Raw genomic sequence first — 18,245 nt, 5'->3', positions numbered from 1 at the left:
AGCACACAGGAGGCAGCGTCACAGGGAGGTGGGGGCGGGGAGAGGGGGCGGTCATCTGCATGTCCCTTGTCCTTCCACGTCTAGTCTAGTGCAGCTTTGTGTGTGGGACAAGGGCAGGGACTTTGGAGCCAGACAGCCTCAGTCTGAGTTCCATCTCTGCCATTTGCCAGCCGTGTGACCTTGGATAAGCCACTTCCCTTCCCAGCCCTCACTTTTCTCATCTGTAAAATGGCTGAAATGGTGCTTGGCACATAGTAAGCACTCACTAACCACCTCGCTTAATTACCAGCATTATCATCATCCTCATTGTCATCCACATCCAGAAGTACGATCGGGTTCCACCTGTGTCAAACAGTCCATGGCTCCCTATTGCCGGCAGGAGAAAATCCAGCACACTCTCACGGACTGGTGGGCCCTGCCCGGACTGGTCCCTGCTGACGTCTCCAAACTCCTCTTCCCCTCACGCATCACACTGCAGTCACCTGGGCTGCCTCCTGTCCCTCAAACACCCAGCACTCCTTTCTGCCACTGGCCCTTTGCATATGCTTTTCCTCCTGCCTGAAATGTGCTTTCTTCACTCCACTCCACTCCCATCCCTCCCACAGTTAACTCCTAAAAGGCTCTGTCTCACTTCAAACATTACTTCTTCCAAGAAGCCTTCCTGGACATCCCCACCCCTTGTCCACATGGGAACCCTTGGCCTTCACAGCTCTGTACCCACCCCCACCCCCCGCATAGTGCTTCTCCCAGCGCTCACAGTACTGAAATGTGAAATTATTTGAGGAATGTCAGCCTCCCCAGGTGAGCTCAGTGAGGCCAGAATCACGACCGTTTTGCTCCCCATTATCGTGCAAGCACCAAGGACAGGGTTGACCCAGGGGCCCCCCAAATATTCATCAAATTGAATTATTAATTTCCAGAACCTCCTTGATTTGGGAAACTCAAATTCTTTTCAACACAGACAATCCATTACCTACATAACGAAATAGGCTTTCACTTTCATACCTTTGTAAGACTTTTCCACTCATGACACGAACAAATCTGAGAAAACCCTCAGCTTCATCCTGCGTCCTGATTTTTCAGCTCGTGGTCACTGAACTCAGAGCAGCAGCTGTTCCTGCCGTGCCCCCTCGCAGCCCAGCCTCCGGCCACCCTTCCTCAGAACACGCAGGAGGCTGCGGGCTGCTCCAAGTGTCACCCCTTGCCTGGGGATAAATGCCAACCATGAGCAATGGCGGGTGGCTGAGGGAGATGGAGACACATATTCAGCCCAGTCAGCAAGATCAGCGAAAGCCAATGTGGCCCCTTGCCCGGGGTTAGGGCCTGACTCAGCCGGTCCACACACAGCAGCCCCCCCAACCAGCTGGGGAGTGAAGGTGCGGACCCCCAGGGGAACACGGGACAGGACGCCCAGCGAGACGTGTTGCCAAATCCCGTGCATTCATTGGTTCCTGCATCTTCTCCCTTGTCTATTTCAACAGCCCAGCGACTAGTGTCTGCTCCAACCGGTTTAGGGGAGGCCCTAGTGAGGCCCAGGGCTCACCCTCTCCCCAGGCTATGGGATGCTCTACAAGATGCTTCAGAGGGCCCCAGGGGAGGAGGTATTCAGAGAGGGGCAGTGTTGAGGTCCATTCCAATGGTTCCCCATGAAAGAACTTTCTTGATGCGGTGATGCAAATAGGCTACAGGAAACAATCACCGTTAGTACCACTGGTGCTGTGATTGTGGTTGGGGCCAGCTCAGGGAAGGTGACACCTTGAGGACTGGAAGAAGGGTGGACTGTCCCAAAACATAGACGAGTTGGGGGAGGACTTAGGACGTGGGGTCACCGTCTGGTTGGGCTCCACAGGCACGGAGGGTGAGGGTGAGCCTCAGGGGGAATGAGACCGGTTGAGAGGGAGGATCTGTGCCTGGAAAAAGGAGCCTGGCCTGGGTGGGGGTCCTAGGTTCCGCCAGGGCTCACATTCCTGTGGGATAGATGATATAGACAAATTGAAACAAACAAGCAACTAGATGGGATGTGGGAGGTAGCAAGGGCAAGGGGCGGAAGTGGGTGGTCAGGGAGAACTCCTGGCGGGGAGAGGGTGGGCCCTGGGGATATCTGGGGGGAAACTGCAGGAGAGATGGCCCAAGGGACTCCAGGGTACCGTGAACTTGAGAGAGTGGAAGAGAGTGGGGGTGGGGTGGGGGAAGGAGAGGGAAGTAGGGGAGGGGTGGGAGAGGGAGAAGGGGTTGGGGGGGGTGTCACACTCACCCACATACACACAGGGAGAGCTTCTCCAGACAGCTGTGCGTGCCCCTTGTTTCCTTCCCAGAATTCCCAGGCTCACCCATCAGGCAACAGGCTACACCCCATCCCCCAATAATCAAAGTCCTCCTCATCTATGCAGAGCTTTAGGGGGTCTCAGCCTTTTTGGATCCTCACAGCTGCCTGTGAGGTGTCCTAACCCCCATTCTGCCGCTGAAACAGCAGAGGCTTTCGCTGGAAAGGGGAGCAGATTTGGGATGGGGATGGGGGAGGCAAGAGGCCTGGAAACCCTCAGGGAAATTCACATTCCAGCTGCTTGCCAGCCCAAGGACAAGCGTTCTCAGCTGCTGTCACATCAACACACACACATGCACACTGACACGCACGTGTGTACCCGGACACACTCACAATCCCACCCTCACACTGTCATGCGCACACACTGGCAAACAGATAAACACAATGACACACAAGCATAGCCCAACACACTACCACACGGCACAAACACACAAACACACACACACACACACACACACACACACACACACAACGGCCTCTCTAGTTGGTCTGAGCTATCTGCTCCAGAATGGCCATCTCTTTAGGCTGGAGCCTCCTCTGGGAAATGTTTCCATCTTCATATGATCCTCCAGGCTGCCCCCCAGCTGCCGGGTCGCCTAAAATCCTGAGAAATAAGGAAAGATTCCTTTAAAACGCACACTTCAAATTTTAGGCTGAAACAGTATTTTGGAAATTTGGAGCTCAGTCTTCAGGCTCAGTCGGATGTGGGCTTGTGTTACCAGGCAGGTGGGGACAGGTAGGATGCTGAGGGCCCGCGAGGGGGGCTCGGGTTGCAGAGCAGGGGGTGTTGGCGGGTGGTTAGTCTGGGCAGATTCCACACCTGCCCCAGCCCCCATGGCTGGGAGCAAACTCCACAAAGCAAGAGCTGGCCGGGGGCCGAGGGGGTCAAGGATACCGCTCTGGGAGTCCCACCCCACCTCCCACTCACTCTGCAACCCTCCCCAAAGGACTTCGCTCCTGTGAGCCTCAGTTTCCCCATCTGTACAATGGGTGCGATCCACCTCTTAGGGCTAGTGTGAGTTAAATGACATACATCATACCTACAAAGTTACAAGCCTTGGAAGCCCAAGAAAAGAAAGTGGGGCGGGGGATGGGAAAAACTCGAGGCAGTGGCCTCTCGGGCGTAACCGGGCTGAAAATAACCAGCATTTTCCTTTTCTCTGCGGCTGAAGCAGCGCTTCCCATAGGACCGCGCCTGCTTATCAGGAGCAAAGCCGCTCTCTCTGCCAGAAGGTGACTGTGGGGGCTTGGCTCCCCACTCCAGCCTCCAGCCCGACTCCCACGGAGGAAAACACTGAATTCCCCCCTCCCAGTTCAGGTTTCTACACCCCCGCCCAAGCCCCCCAAGCAATTTTGCATATATTTAAATCTCTGCTGTTTCCAGGTTTGAACCGCGCCCCCCGCCCCCGCCCCCGAAAAACGGAGAAAGAAATTACAAAAGCCCGTCATTTGTCTCCGTCCCCGCACCCCATCTATCAGGGCCGCCGAGCCCGTCGCCTCGAATGATGCGCGCGCCCGGACGGCGCTTTAATGGGGCGCCGCGTGTGACTGTGCAGCCGCGGCGCAGCCGGCCGGCATTTGCATACATATTAAACGTAGCAGTAAAAAATGCAGACATGCAAACCATTTGGATGCGCTCCTCGGCAAGCCTGCCAGGAAATCAATCTTCTGGTTTCTTAAAGGAAACCTGCTCGGGAGGAGGTGGCAAAGCCTCGCAGCCCACTGGCCCTGGGAGGGGGGCGGCCGGCATCTGTCCATCTGTCCGCGGAACCCAGTCGGCTCTGGGGGTCCTTCCCGGCCACCGCCTCGGTGGACTCGCGGACAGAGAGCCAGGGGACCAGGGGACTGGAAGGCATCATCAGTCCCTCTGGGAGTGGGTCCTGGCTGGACGGGCTGTGTGCCCTGGAGTAAGAGGCTTGGCCCCTCTGAGCTCTGCTCACCCAGTGGTAGTGATAACTTAGCACAGCGCCTCCCCCATCCCCAGTGGGTGCTGGAGCTTCTTCTCTCACTTGGTGGCTCTGGGGCTTAATGACTAACCCAAGGTGGCCCATCTCCTCTGTGAAGAGCCCGGATCCCAAGCCAGGTGTGGAAGAGATCAGCTAAGAGCACAGGTTCTGGAGGGCAGAGGCCTGAGTGCCAAGTCAGGCTCCACTCCTTACAAGCTGTGTGACCTTGAGCAAGTGCATCAACCTCTCTGTTTCCTGATAAAAAAGGGAGATCAATATTCTTCCTTCTTAGGCATGTTGTTGGAATAAAGTAGGTGTCATTGCCTGGCTCACAGTAAGGACTTAGCTGCAGAGCAGAGTGTAAGAGGGTTCTTGGTATTACTGGTGTGTTTTTTGGGGTCAAAATTCCTCGCTATGTCTAGATGGCTTGGCAAGCCACTCCTCCTGCAAGCCTCTTCACCTATAAACGTGGTGTTTGATTCTCACAGGAACTTCTAGCTCACATGGATCACCTACCCCGCCCTCTGGAGATGTGGGTCCCAGGAGATCCACTGTCGATTCTAGCCAGATGTGGCCAAGGTGGCACCTCTGAGGGCTCTGACACCGTCATCCCCTGGCAGCTTAGGCAAAGCCCAGGGCCCCAGTGGGGCACACCCATACAAACCCCAAACAGACTGAACATCTATGGGACCAGGAAAAGCAAGTGGCCCAGAGTCTCTGCAGAACCAGAGGGGTCCTGCTGCTCCGCCCACCCTCTCTCTGAATTCCACTTTACAGATAAGGAAACTGAGGCTCAGAGGTGCACAGCCACAAAGCTTGAAGGTGACGGAACCGGGATTCGAATTGGGTCTGAATGACTGCAGAGGCCACCTCCCCAGAGGCCACTTGTAAATACTGTCCACAGAAGAAGCTCATTCTGCAGTGTCAGGGAATGCTGCTTCCCCCCAAAGAAGGTGTGTGCTTGTGAAGAAAGAAATCAGTTTTGTGCCTGGGCTCAACATGCTATTCAGAATTCACGAAGGTTCTTCCTTGAAAGGAACTGGAAGGAAGGAGGAGGGGGGCTTTTGAGAACCAGTTTGGCTTTCATCCACTTCCTCCACACTCCAGGAGGGAAGGAATGGAGGTGACCGGTGTCCCCAGGACAGGCTGGGCAGTGGATGGCTCTGGGGAGGTGATGCGGGGCGGGGGGTGGGTGCACCCAGCCCAATGAGAGCCATCATCCTCTCTGAGACCCTAGCCCTGAGTGAAGAGCCAGGCCAGGGCCGGGGGGGTCTTTGCCTTCAGCTGGGAGGGGGTCCCTGGGATTCAGAGCTGCCCATCTGAGTGGCAAAGTGCCCTCCACGCTGTGTCAAGTTGTAGCCTGGTGCCATGGGAACCAAAATGTCTGAATCCAGGGTGTGGCCCAGTTCGGTGGTGGCGCCTCCCTGAGGGACCTTGGGCAAAAGCCCTACGCTCTCTGGGCCAAGGTGGCTAAGCTGACTGCACTCCTTCTCTCTCTCCTTGGAAGCCCCTCCCTTTCACCCCAGCCTCCAGGCTCTCTGGGCCTCTGTCCCTCCACCTCTCACTGCAGGCCCCAGAGTACAGGCCGTCCCCCGCTGCCCAGCAGGCAGCGGGTGGAGGTAGCTGGCAGGGCGGGGCAAGGCAGGAGGGGCAGGAGTTACAGGAACCGGCTGGGCCTGGGCGATTGCTCAACTGGGGAGCCTGGCCGGCTGGCCTCCACAGGCCCCCACTTCCACCAGCCGCCCTCCCTCCTAGCTCTGCATTGCAAACATTCCTCGCCAACCTCGGTTGCTGCAGCCCCGGAAGGGGGAACTGCCACAGACCCAGCACGGGGCCGCCAGAAACACTTAACCCCTTCCTTCCTTCCAGGCAGAGCCTGCAGGCCAGAGGATGGGGCTGGGCCTGGGTTCCCAGACTGTGTGACCCGGTCAGGCGCATTGATGGCAGCCCTGGCTGGCCCCAGGTTAGCAACCTGGATCAACAGGCTGCATGTCGGCTCATACAGTTGCCAATCAAGGATTCACTCAGCAGGCATTCCCAGAGCTCTCCCTGGGTGCCCAGCACTGGGCCTGGCACAGGCAGGGAAATCCAAAAGGGGGGCGCTCAGAGAGCCCACATTCTAGTGGCAGGGAGGGGTGCGGATCAGATAAACAGACGTCTTTTTAGCTCACTACAATGATGAGTGCTACAAAGGAGAAGGACAGGGTGAGCCTGAGTGTGAACTAAAGTCGCTCAATTAGGCAGGGAGGGCTTCCTGGAGGAAGTGACATTTAGCAAGCAAAAAGAAGAGGAGAGGGAGAGTGTGTCAAGCAGAGGATGTGAGGCTCTAGAGAGGAGAGAGAGGTTTCACGGTCCAGTCTGTGTGTCTGGAGGAGGGGGGGAGGGTAGAGAGCCCCCAGGTGGGAGAGCTTGGACTGTCTTGAGGGCAGTGAGAAGCCATGGAAGGGTTTTACCTGGGGAAAGACATGGTCAGCTTCAGCCTCAGGCACTAAGATTCCCATAACGAAGAAAGGGAGCTAGCTAACTAAGGTTTCAGGTACAAATCAAATACACACAAAGACCAGGAGACCTGAAACTCACCAAAGTGCCACCAACAGGAGACACTTCAAATGGCAGCCTGGCAGCTGGGCCTGGCACCTGGTCCTCCTGGGGCCCAGGGTGCACTCTGAGCCCTGCCATCCCCAGGCCAGCCAGAGGCAGCAGGCTGAGGTGGTTCCTCCTCCCAGGATGGGATCCACCCCTCCCCTGGCCCAGACACCAGTCTGCAGACAGCTGGAGCTCCATAAATGCAGCAATTAGAGTGTTGAAGCTGGAAGGGGCTGAGAGACCCTTCAGGCCCACAGTCTCCTCACTTCAGATGAAGAAACTGAGACCCAGAGGCAGCAAGGGCTGGTCCCCCCGCTTCCACTGAGGGCAGGTGTGCAGCTGGGCTGGCTAACGTGGAGATGCTCTGGCACAGGGGGGCCGAGGGGCATGCATCTGAGATGCCCACAGTACACGTCCAGAGAGAAAGCCAGCACACCCAGCCTGCTCGTGACCTTGGCACCCCAAGACCTCTGTGGACCCCCCAATCAAAGCCCCTTCCTCTCCCCACCTTTCACGGGACCTCACAGAGGCCGAATGGAAACAGAGATTCAAATCCAGAAAACCGGGAACCATTTGGAAATGGGCAGTCACTAAACCCAGCTGGTGGAGGCCGTCTATTCCTCTGTTCCCTTAGAGCTTGAAGGAATGAGCCAGGGGACAAAGTAAGTTGGTGGGAAACTTCTTGATTGTATTGTTTTCGCTGTAGACATGTTTCCTTTTGTTTTTTTCTTTTTCTTTTTCTTCTTCTTTTTAAATGAGGTGCTGCTTAGAACACCAACATACCGAAGAGATGAAAACGGAGCTCCCCTGATTGGAGAAGAAGGGGGTGGTCTGGGACCCGCCCCATGCACACCCACGTGGGCTCTGTGTCCCCCTGGGCAACCCCAGGCTCCTCGGAACCCACTGAAGGCCAGCAGGTAAGCCCAACCTGAGATTTTAGGGATGGGGAAACTGAGGGCCAGGGAGGTGGAGACACTTGTCCAGAGTCACACAGCCCTGAGGGATGGAGCCAAGCGCTGTCAGGCCAGCCTGACCCAAAAACCCTCCGTCAAGCCAGGCCCAGGCTGTGGGATCAGGAACTAGTGCCTACATTGTGTTTTCTGAGAGTCTCTATGCCTGGTCTGTTTGTTGGGACAGCAAATTTAGCCAGACCTCCCCAAACCCTGCTCAGCGAGTTGAGACTTCTGAGGGGAAAACATGCCCAGGACGCTCCCTCTGTTGAAATCATGCTGGGACAGGACAGGAAAGGGCTGGGCCGGCTCCAGGCCCACACATGCCCCCAGCAGAAGCAGGAGCTGAGTTCCTTCCAGCCCCCCTGGGGTGGCCCATACAGGGGGCCCGAGCAGCAGCGACTGTCTGCTTTGTGGCTCGGGGTCCACTCTCGGTAACAGAGCAAAGATCTTTCCAGGCAATGGCACTTCTACAAAGGTTCTTTGAACCTGGGGTGCCACCACCTTGGTGACCCGCCATCAGCTTTGCCAAGATAGAGCATTCCAGCACCTTCTGAAGCCTCATCACAACCAGAAGAGTCGGCCATTATTACCCCATTTTACAGGAAACAGGACCATGAAGTCACTTGCCTGGGTCACAGAGCTAATAACGGACATGGCAGGCCTGGGATACACGTGTCTTGAGCACCCAGGTGTCTGCTCCTTACCACTAGGCCACCACCGGAGATGTGACCCCTTCTCCTAGCAGGAGGCTGGGGCGAAACCAAAGAATTCCTGGCTCACCCTGACTCTTCACACACTGTTAATGCACAGGAAATAAATATTTTATCTCACCTATTTATTATGTATTTATTTATTTATTCATTTTTGGGGCCGCACCACGTGGCATGTGGGATCTTAGTTCCGCGATCAGGGATCGAACCCACGCCCCCTACAGTGGGGGGTGTGGAGTCTTAACCACTGGACCACCGGGGAAGTCCCTATGATGTGTTTCTCTTTGGCATTTATCCATCCTGAGTTTACACCCCACTCCAGTCTTATCCACGTGGGTTCACACGGGTCTTAGATTTTGTCTCTGCATTTTCAGGGGGCAAAGCTGCTTGTGTCCCTGTAGCCATTACTGCCAAAAAAAAAATCTCATTTTATACATTTCATAAAAATGAGTGGCCTAACTTGGAAATATTGTGGAACTTGCTGCTTGGGGACAAGGAATGCATGTCTCCACAATGCTGTTGAGGCACTTGGCATAGGGTGAGGGCTCAACGAACGGGCGTGGATGATTATTATTGCTGCTGTTCATGGGGTGTTGGCGGGGCTGATAAATTCCTGGTCTCCTCCTCCTTCATATCACAGATTAGCAGGGTCACTTCTCAAAGTTACTAATTGGCACTAAATGGTAAGAAACCAGCTGTGAGAATGAGAGATGTTTTGTCCTTGTGCTGGAGAGATGTTTACCATGGCAGTTGGCCTGCAAGATGGTCTCCAAACGATTTCGACCTCCTTCAGCCCTTCCCACAATGAATAGGGCTGCCCTGTGGGACCAATAGGACAGTGTGGAAAGGATCACATGTGCATTCCAAGGCCAGGTCATGAGAGGCTTCAGTCTTGCTCTCTTGCATTCATCTGGGGGAAGCCAGCCGCCACATTGTGAGGAAACTCCAGCAGCTCTGTGGAGGAGTCTGTGTGGCAAGGAACCAAGGCCTCCTGCCAACAGCCAGCACCGCCCTGCCAGCCGGTGAGTGTGCCACCTTGGAAGCTGATCCTCCAGCCCCAGTCAAGCTGTCAGGTGACGGCGGCCCCAGCTGACACCTGGAGTGCAACTTCGGTGAAGACCACAAGCCAGTTACGCCAGTTCTGAATTCCTGACCCACAGACACTTTGAGATAATAAATGCCTATTGTTTTAAGCCACTAAGTTCGAGGTGATTTGTTATGCAGCAGTAGATAACTAATACAGAAACAGAGAGACCTTTTAGTTATGAGGGCCTTTCATTGACTGGGTTCCCAAAGTGTGTTCCTTGTAATACTGACCCCAGGCTATGCTCTGAAAACCACAGTCTGTCCAGTATTGGCAGATTGCGGACTTTCGTCTCTTATTCAAGATGCCCAGTGCACCTTGGCATATTCAACCAGACCCCTCTGGGCAAGGAAGCCGTTTCTCAGGAGTCTTTGTGGCACTCTGGCATCATAGTTTCAGAGCTTCTTTGGGAAGCACAGCCAAACTGCCATGGCAGCAGGCTCCTATAGCACATTAGACAATTGTGTCCAACATAAAAACAAAAACACTCTTAGCCTGATATTCAGACTGTGGCTGACGGTGTTATATACAAAGACAAGAGGGCCAGTCTCTCTGAGCTCTTCTTCCATCTGAAGGGCTGGTTTGCCCTGGGTCACCTCTGGTCCCACCAGTCATACAATCAGTGGTATTTATTGGTCAGGGTTCTGAGCCAGTGTTTGGCCGTGGACCTCAGTGCATTTGGGGATCACTGGGGATTCAGATTTTGGTTCCAGACCTCTGTAGCTCCAGCTCTCATCAGCTCCAAGGCCCACTGACACGCAGGCCATGCTGTGGCCTTGAACTCCCCGCCCCTCGTGTTTGCCACGTCTTCAACAACAATGCCTCAGAGCTGGATACTTCTCAGTGGGAATGCAACCGTGGTCTTAAAACACGCACCACTGGAAAACAGCATTTGATATAGAAAAAAATCATTTTACAGGCAACTTTTTAAGAGCGAATCCACCCCCTTCAGCGAAGGAAGGCTGTGCTCAGAAAACCACATTCTTTCAAACCCCTGGGGCTGCATGGGGGGTGGGAACGCTAGCAGGCAGAGGCCTTTTCTGTTGAAAACATAATTTTACCCTCATGTTGCTTCATCTTTCCCTGCATGGACATTCTGGCGGCTCTCAGGCCTTTCCGGAGCCATCGCTTCCAGACACCAAGTGGTCTGCCCTCCTCCCTGGGCCGGAGGCCCCAGTGGGGGCACCTTGTTACTCAGAGTGTGGCCCTGGCTGCCTCAGCACCTGCTCACCTGGGAGCCCTGCCCAGGCCTGCTCCATCAGAGTCTGTACTGGAACAAGATTCCCAGGTGACTCTAGGCACATTAAAGATGGGGAGTGCTCGGCGGCACCCCAGAACTGCCGTCTCAAGGTGCCGGCAGCCTGCCCGCTAACGGGCCGCCACGCCTGCCTTCCTCACCCACCTTCCAGGCTCCCGTCACAGACAGCTTCTCAGAAGCTGCATCTCCCGAGTCCCATTTCCACGCGCACTCTGCCCGCCCCTGCATCCCTCTTTCATCACGGAAATCCAGTGAGAGGATCACACACGACAGGGTGGGAAGTCAGGACACCTGAACAAGAGGTAATGGCAACAATAAAGACACCCAGCCCTTACAGAGCGCTTCCAACCCAGAGGGAAGCAATAGGACCCAGGGGTTCAGAGAGGGAAAGCCATCTACCCAAGATCACACAGCTGGTAAATGGCAGAGTCAGGATGACCTCACAGCCACCAAGCTCTCCCTGGACACCCCGCGGCAGGAAGGAGGACATCCTTGATGGGGAAGTGGGAGAGGCTGCAGGGATTGTCAGAGAGTTGCACCCTCATCCCAACTGGCTTATTAGCCCAGTGGTTCCCAATCTGGGGTTCCCTGGGGGAGCCCTCCAAGGATTTCTGGCAGCGGGGGTTGGTGGGGGGGGGGGAGACTCCATGCTATTTACAGCCTCTTGAAATCCCTGATGGTCACTGCACCTTGACTGAGGGCCAGGCCACCACAGGCTCCAAACGACATCACCCTTCTTTGCTTTGGATGGGATTAGATCAACCCACTGTGCTCCTTCAGACTCTCCAATGGGAGTTGCACAGCATCATGGATGCCCTTGATTAACCCAAATTGAGAAAGCTTCTATTACTTACACAGAGGCAGTTTTCTTGTTGGGCCAGCATGGGCCTGGGAGAGGAATGAGCTTCTGTTTTCTTTAAAGTGAATCGAGTGCTGGAGGCAGCCCCAGCGGGCAGGGCTGAGCCACCCGGTCTCACAGGTCTTCACGAGATGCTCTCGTGCCACGCTTTCCACGGAAGCAGACCATGACGTGTGGGCTCCTGTTCGCAGGAAGCCAGCCACTGACAACCTTGCATTTCTTGTAGAGACCGGCAACAAGACCTCTCGGTGGGCCTTGCCCGCGGCTTCCACTCCGCTCTGCACCTTTCTTCCCATCTCGGCTTGTCCGAGTGCACGTTTGGGGCTGGAATGGTGCTTCCCTTGCTCCTTCTAGGCAGACCCTTCCCCTCCATCCCTCCCACCTCCACCCCACACCCACAGGAGGTGTAAGGCCTTGGAGGTTCTGGTCAGGAGCACTCAGAGGTTAACCGCCGGGGCTCTGAGGTCCAGTGGATACAGGGGGCTTGCGATCAACTGACAACTTCAGCTCACGCCCCTGCCACACACACTTCCTCCATCTGGAGACACCTTGTCGGTGTGGGGACCCCAGATTCTTGACCACTGGAAGGTGTCCTTCCACGAGGGACTTGAAGTCACCTTTGGACTCGGGATTGGGGGGGGAGGGGCACAGTCACTTCTTAAAAAATGATCCTCTTGCATCTGCGTAGCAGGAGCTGGAGACCCTGGTCCCGAGGCCCCGTGATCGTGGACTAAACAGCACAGTGAAGGACAAGCCAGCTGGGTTTCAAATACAACTCGAGCGGAGCCCGTTTTGAGGTATAAAAAAAAAAATGTACCATCCATCAGCACATCGAAGGGCCTAGAACTCTTACGTTGATGCACCAACCAGGGGACTTTTTATAAAGCAAGTTCCCTCGGGGGTCTTTCTGGTGATTCTTTATGAGGTGGATCAGCCTCGGGTGCCCCCTGTTACACCACGTTTCACTGGTTTTTCAATGTGTCCCCCTCTCCTAGGGGACGTAGCTCCTCCAGGGCAGGGGCACCCCTGGTTCGTCTTTGTGCCCTGAAAGCTCACTTAGGGCCCTGCAGCCAGGACTCACAGGTCTGTTCATCAGTAGAACAGAGCGTCCAGGTCCAATGCCAGACTCATCAGATTCTCAGTGTGGAACGTAAAGCCAGTCACGTCTCCTCTCTGTGCCTGTTTCCTCCCCTGGGAAATGGCAATCTCAGTCCCTTGAACCTCGTGGGGTCGCTATGACGTCGGCCTGAGCAGGTGAACACACATATCACAGGCCACACCCACGAGCGGGGTACCTCTATCCAGCCCCAACTCCGATGCAAGGCTGGGCACATGGCAGGTGCTCAGGTACTGTTTGGTGTTCAGATTTTTTTTAAATTAACATTTCTTAAAGTACAGGGATAAAAATTGTATATTATTTGTGAAAGTGTGATTTTTTTAAAAAGAGAAAACTTGACCTCTTTCTTCCCACCTACAGCCAGCATTCAAGATAGATACTCCCCATGCATGTCCCCCTTTTACGAATGAGTAAGTCAAGGCTCAGAGAGGTCAGATGAGGTTCCCAAGGTCACTCAGTGACAGAGTCAAGCTCTTAACCATGAGCGTCCTGGGTTTATTACCCCTGGCCTCCATGAGACCCTTGATTAGACTCCCCCAGAACCAAGGGCCCCATCCCAGAGAGAAGCAGCAATGATCAACTGCACATATGAATTAACCGGGCCAGTAACCACATAATAAGGTCATCTCTACTTCAAAGATTTCTCTGAGTGGGAACCAATGTGACAGGGAAGGAAATTTTGAATCAGGTCACACCAAAAACACAACTCTGGAAGAGTACAACTTCCCCAAGCCTGAGCTAACTCTGGCCAACTTCCACCTGATTCCCTGGCAATCAGGCAAAAGGTGGGGCGGGGGCAGATTCAGATTAGAAGCCTCTTGGGCTTTAGTACCAGGCCTGAGAACAGTGGGCAGGGGGTAAGGGTGGGGGGACTTATGCTCTGTGGCTGTCTTGAGGCGGGTCTCCGAGAGGGTCTTTCAAGCTGCTGTATGAGTTGGTGATTAGAATCTGGGCTCTCGAGCCACAGAAACCTGGGATTCCCTCTTGGCAAGCTGTGTGACCTCTCTGACCCTCAGTCTCTTCATCTGAAATGTGTCCACCAAAGCTTTATTGTCCAGCTGCTCCTTGAGGAGCTGATGCTGGGTGCCGGGGACTCAGCAATGAATGGGAGCGACAAGATTGGGGCCTTCACCAAGCTCCCCTGCCTAGCAGGGGAGACAGTGAGTGTGGAGACAAACACGCTCAGGTATCAGCTATAAGGAAATAACCCGAGGATGAGAATAATCTCTATCTCAAGCTGGTGGTGAGGACGCAGATTGTGCATCCAAGTCAAGGCTGAGCCCAGCATTCAGCACGTGGTGAGTGCTCAGCCCGTGAAAACTGCTTTAGTTGCTGCTGTGGCGATGATTATTACCGTAACCTGAAGGAAACTGGGCTGCCTTGGGGCCCAGTCTCATCACCATGTCCCGTTCAAAAGCAATACCAGTCTGACATCCCCAAATCATCGAAAAGCAGTTTAAATCGTCCTGATCTCTCAGAGACACCAAAGGGGATTTCCTTTGCACACCACACACAAAAGCATTCTCAAGACTCTCTGTGACAATCTGTCTGCCTAGAAGGTCTCAGGGCAGCTGCTCCAGAAGCATCGCCCCTCCCTGCATCTCCCTTTAGTCCTTCCCAGAGAGGCAGGGGCTGCTGGGCCTGGCCTCGGGGGAAGGTGACTGGGTGCATCCAGGCTCTGCTCTCACTAGCCACGTTGCTTAACTACTCAGTTTCCTCATCTGCAAAATGTGAATAACAATAGCATTGCCTCCAAGGAGTTATTGTGGGGAGTCAATGAGATAAAGGCTGGAAGGTGTCTAAGATGGGCAGGCACAGCTGGGCTACCCCAGTGTGAACTCATGGTTTCCTTCTACTGCCTCCCCCACCTGCCCTTTGCCCCAGTTGGGAGCTCTGGGCAGGGTCTCCTGTAGTCAGTCTGGGCTCTCTAGGTCCTAGCACCCAGTGGCAGCTCCACCGGCCGCCCTGCTGAGCACAGGGAAAGGGCCACTGCCACGCAGGTACTTGGGACCTGCTGATCACTGGGGAAAGACGGTTCCCCACCAACAGAGGCCACTGCTTGCCCGAAGCCTGGGCAGTGTGGCCCAAGATCTCCTCCTGCATCAGAGATCTGGTGTCTCTCTTCCCAAGGGGCTCTGGACCAGGCCCTCGTCAGGCATGTGGTTCCTGCCCCCAGAGGGCTCACAGACCCGTGTGGGAGGCAGATAATCGGGGCCTGAGCTTGAGGTGAGACACCCAGGGTAGCAGGAGGAGAGGACCTGCTGGGGCATCAGGGAGGGCTTCCCAGAGGAGGAGACACTGAAGGGAAGGCCACACCTATAGGCAAAAGCCTGGAAGGGAGAAAGTGGTGGTTCTAGAAGATACAAGAAGTTCTTCCCACCTGCCCCGACAGGTACAGTTTGCCGAGCTCCGTCACCTATGCCATCTCACTTGGCACCCCCCCCTACCCCACCCCAGAGGACAGAGGGCAGGAGCTCTTACTCCCAATTTACAGATGGGGAGACCAGTGCCAAGAAAGAAAGAGACAATTTCTGGCTAAGACTAGAGCCCGTATCTCCTGACTCCTGGCTCAGGTGAGAGAATCAAGATGCAAGATGGGGCCCAAAGCACCCCTGGCATCTGCCTATTATCATCACCCCTATTTTACAGATGAAGAAACTGAGGCTTAGTGAGACCACAACATCCCTCCAGTCCTGCTATTTCTGTCTATCTCCGGGGACCTAGGACAAGCCTGAGGTACCCAGCTGCCCTCCCCAGGTGGGGCAGGAAACAGCCAGGAGCACCGGTGACTCTGGGTTGGAGGAAGGAGCAGAGCCGGGGTGGAGGAAGGACGGGAGCCGGCATGGGTTTCACAAATGAACACCAGGCTGGGAAAAGCGGAAGAATGTGGGTGGGGATAGGGGTGGACCTCAACAGGAGGCCAGGCTGGGCGGGGCCCAGAGCCCTAGGCAGCCCCCTCACTCACGCCAGGGTGAGACCCTGATTTCCCGTAAGACACCACCCCCCCGCTGGGCGGGGAGAAGGACCAATGCCTCCTGGCCGCCCAATCAAACGCACTCCCGGTCTGATGGGGGAGGTGGCCAGGGAGAAGGGCTCCCAGGGCCTTCCACGATGAGGCCCCCGGGACCTGCCCAGGACTCAGCCGCCCACCGCCCACCCCCAGCCTCATTAGCACCGACGCCCGGCGTCCTCCCCTCGGCTTTCGGGTGGCTCCAGAATTTAAAGGTTAAATCCTAACCTCGTCTCAGCAGTTTCTCCCGCCTTTGCCTACCCAGCGCCAGTTGCTGGTAATTATATGCATCTCCGAGCAGCCAATCAGCTGTCAGACTGACAGATACTGATCTTTTCGTTTTATTTTTAGCTCTGTGCTTCCCCCTCTAGTTGCAAAAAAAAATTCTGTTTGTTCTGTGTGCTGCTTGGCTCCCAGCTCTGCAACCGGCTCTCATCTCCGCCAGCCAGGTCCGGGAGCAGGAAGCCGGAGGGGCTGGAGCCTCCTGCCCCTCCAGACGGGGGGGGGAGGGGGGGGCCACAGTGCACCCGCTGCCCCCCAGCTGCAGACCCTGGGCTGCGATGGGGAAGGGAGGAGGCTGGTGCTGCCCAGAGGCGCCTTTGGACGCCAAGGGAGCAGGAGAGGAGACGTACTTGGCACGGGAGGGGAGCAAGTCCTCACCTGCGGGCTGGAGGCTGGGAGAGAGACAGAGAGACAGCCGAGAAACAGAGACATGCAGAGGCTGAGATAAAGCTAGACTGAGAACAAGAAAGAGTAGGGAGTGGAAGGGAAAAGACAAGCTCTCGCCCCCTGGAAATATTCTCCCCCCAGAACTGAACAGAAGGGGGCAGGGATGGCTGTCAGCCCAGCGAGCACTGGAGTGGCAGTCAGGAGGGGGCTTCCCAGCCAGGCCTGCAGGGCTCAGGCCTGGGACCTGGCGGCCCCTCCCAGGCCTGTGTGCCTCCCCTACCCTGTGAAGGGCAAGTGAAGGGCTCTTCAGAATCCTTCTCTGGGGAACGTTCTGGAAGGTTCTGGGACCTCCCTGGAGGCACCAGGAGGCAGGCAGGTGCGGGGCCTGGCTGGAAGGAGACCCCTGTTCACACGAGGTCTTTGGAAGGAGAGGAGGAATCTGAGGACCAGGCAGGCTTTCAGGGCCCAGAGAGTCTCCCAGTCAAGGACCCTGGTCCAGGAGAGGGGTCAGCAAATGATGGTGATGCTTCTTCCTTCCATCATCACGGCTCTCTACAGTTTGCAGAGCCTCTCCCCTCGCCCCGAGGGCCTCCGTTCCTTCCCCATAGCCTCAGGAGCGAGGATCACCTCTGTTCTGATCGGCCCTGGGGGAGGGGGCTGCAGTGTACCTTAATGGTCTGGAATTTGGGGCACAATGGACTGGAATTCAAGCCCCTGGGCTGCTGTTCAAGCTCTGTGAGGCCTAGCGGAACACCCCAAGCTCTCTGGGTCCCAGTGTCCCCATCTGGAAGGTGGGCCCCATGCCACCCCCTCCTCAGAAAACTGTCTGGGGAGTGGCGTCACCCTGCGTGGGTGCTCCCCGTGCCCCAGCATCCGCGGGGCCCCGCCCCCCTGTGAGCGGGTATTATTAGCGGCACCGTTTTGCGGATGGGGAAACTGAGGTTCATGTGACTTGTACTTGGCAGAATTGGGACCAGAACCTCCCTCTTCTTGGCTTCCTTTTCTCTGACACCACAGATGGCGCGCTGAGAAAAAAGAGAGAGGAGAGCAGGGAGAAGGGAATTAGGAGACAGAGCAAGGTGGAGAGAGGCAGCAGCACAGTGATCAATTACTTGGGCTGTAAATTTCTGCTGTTTTGCAAAGTGAGCACACAACCTTGGAGAGGCATCGCTCGCCAGGCTGCTGGGGAGAAACCAAACAGCCAAGCCCGCAGCAGACTCTCCGATGGTGGGAGCCAGAGAAGGAGAAGGGAGAGCCCTAGAGTGGGGTCAAAGTGGCTGTCGGCGTGGGCGGAGGGCAAGGGCCCCTGGAAAGGAACGGAGCAGGGCGAGCTTGGGAGCTGCCTGGAGCCCCCTTGGGAGGGGACTCGCCTTCCTCTTCTCTTCCCAGCAGCTTCCTCTCCCACTGTTGGGAGTGGGAAAGGCAGTCCTGGGGAGCCCTATCTGTCACAACACCCCTGCCTGGCCAGACCCTGTCTGCTGCCTCCACAGCTGCTCCTGGGGGCTGCTGGGATGGGGACTCAACTTCCTCACCTGTAAAATGGGAATAATGACAGCGTTCATCCCCAGGAGTTGATCTGATGGGTCAGAAAAATCTAGGATATAAATGGTCTAGCTTGGAGCCTGGCACATACACAGCAAGCAGAGTTAAATGTTGTTGTTGTTATTATTATTATTATGAAGGTAAGCAAGGGCTAAAGGGTTTGTAAAGGGCTAAAGGTAGTTTGGAGA

General features: G+C 55.6%; 2 long non-coding RNA genes across 3 annotated transcripts; one reads left to right on the top strand and one right to left on the bottom strand.

The window, feature by feature from the left end:
* Positions 1–1,010: 1,010 nt before the first annotated feature.
* Positions 1,011–16,095, bottom strand: LOC309633876. 2 transcript variants are annotated; one of them, XR_014247740.1, is made up of 3 exons: positions 16,075–16,095; positions 2,255–2,927; positions 1,011–1,967 (listed from the first exon to the last, which is right to left on the bottom strand). It is a non-coding gene; the product is annotated as an uncharacterized lncRNA (long non-coding RNA). The 2 variants fall into 2 exon arrangements; XR_014247741.1 differs by lacking the exon at positions 16,075–16,095 and adding an exon at positions 3,760–5,221.
* On the top strand, positions 6,164–8,638 carry LOC309633875. The gene is made up of 2 exons (XR_014247739.1): positions 6,164–7,772; positions 8,411–8,638. It is a non-coding gene; the product is annotated as an uncharacterized lncRNA (long non-coding RNA).
* Positions 16,096–18,245: the final 2,150 nt, after the last annotated feature.

Source organism: Balaenoptera borealis (genome assembly GCF_965194805.1).
Source record: "Balaenoptera borealis genome assembly, chromosome: 8".
Classification (NCBI taxonomy): Eukaryota; Metazoa; Chordata; class Mammalia; order Artiodactyla; family Balaenopteridae; genus Balaenoptera; species Balaenoptera borealis.
Note: the sequence above shows the minus strand (reverse complement) of the source record. Positions and strands in the feature narration are given on the sequence as shown.